The following is a 344-nucleotide window of genomic DNA, read 5'->3' as shown; positions in this document are numbered from 1 at the left end:
CTTGATGAAAGTGAAAGAGGAGAGTGAAAAAGTTGGCTTAAAGCTCAACATTCAGAAAACGAAGATCATGTCATCTGGTCCCATCACTTCATGGCAAATCAATGGGGAAGCAATAGAAACAGTGGCAGACTTTATTTTGGGGGGGCTCCAAAATCACTGCAGATGGTTACTGTAGCCATGAAATTAAAAGACGCTTACTCCTTGGAAGAAAAGTTATGACCATTCTAGAAAGCATATTAAAAAGCAGAGACATTACTTTGCCAACAAAGGTCCATCTAGTCAAAGCTATGGTTTTTCCAATAGTCACGTATGGATATGAGAGTTGGGCTATAAAGAAAGCTGAG

Source organism: Bison bison, unplaced genomic scaffold, assembly GCF_000754665.1.
Source record: "Bison bison bison isolate TAMUID 2011002044 unplaced genomic scaffold, Bison_UMD1.0 scf7180017863959, whole genome shotgun sequence".
In the NCBI taxonomy this organism is placed as follows: Eukaryota; Metazoa; Chordata; class Mammalia; order Artiodactyla; family Bovidae; genus Bison; species Bison bison.
This window is presented reverse-complemented; position numbering follows the sequence as displayed.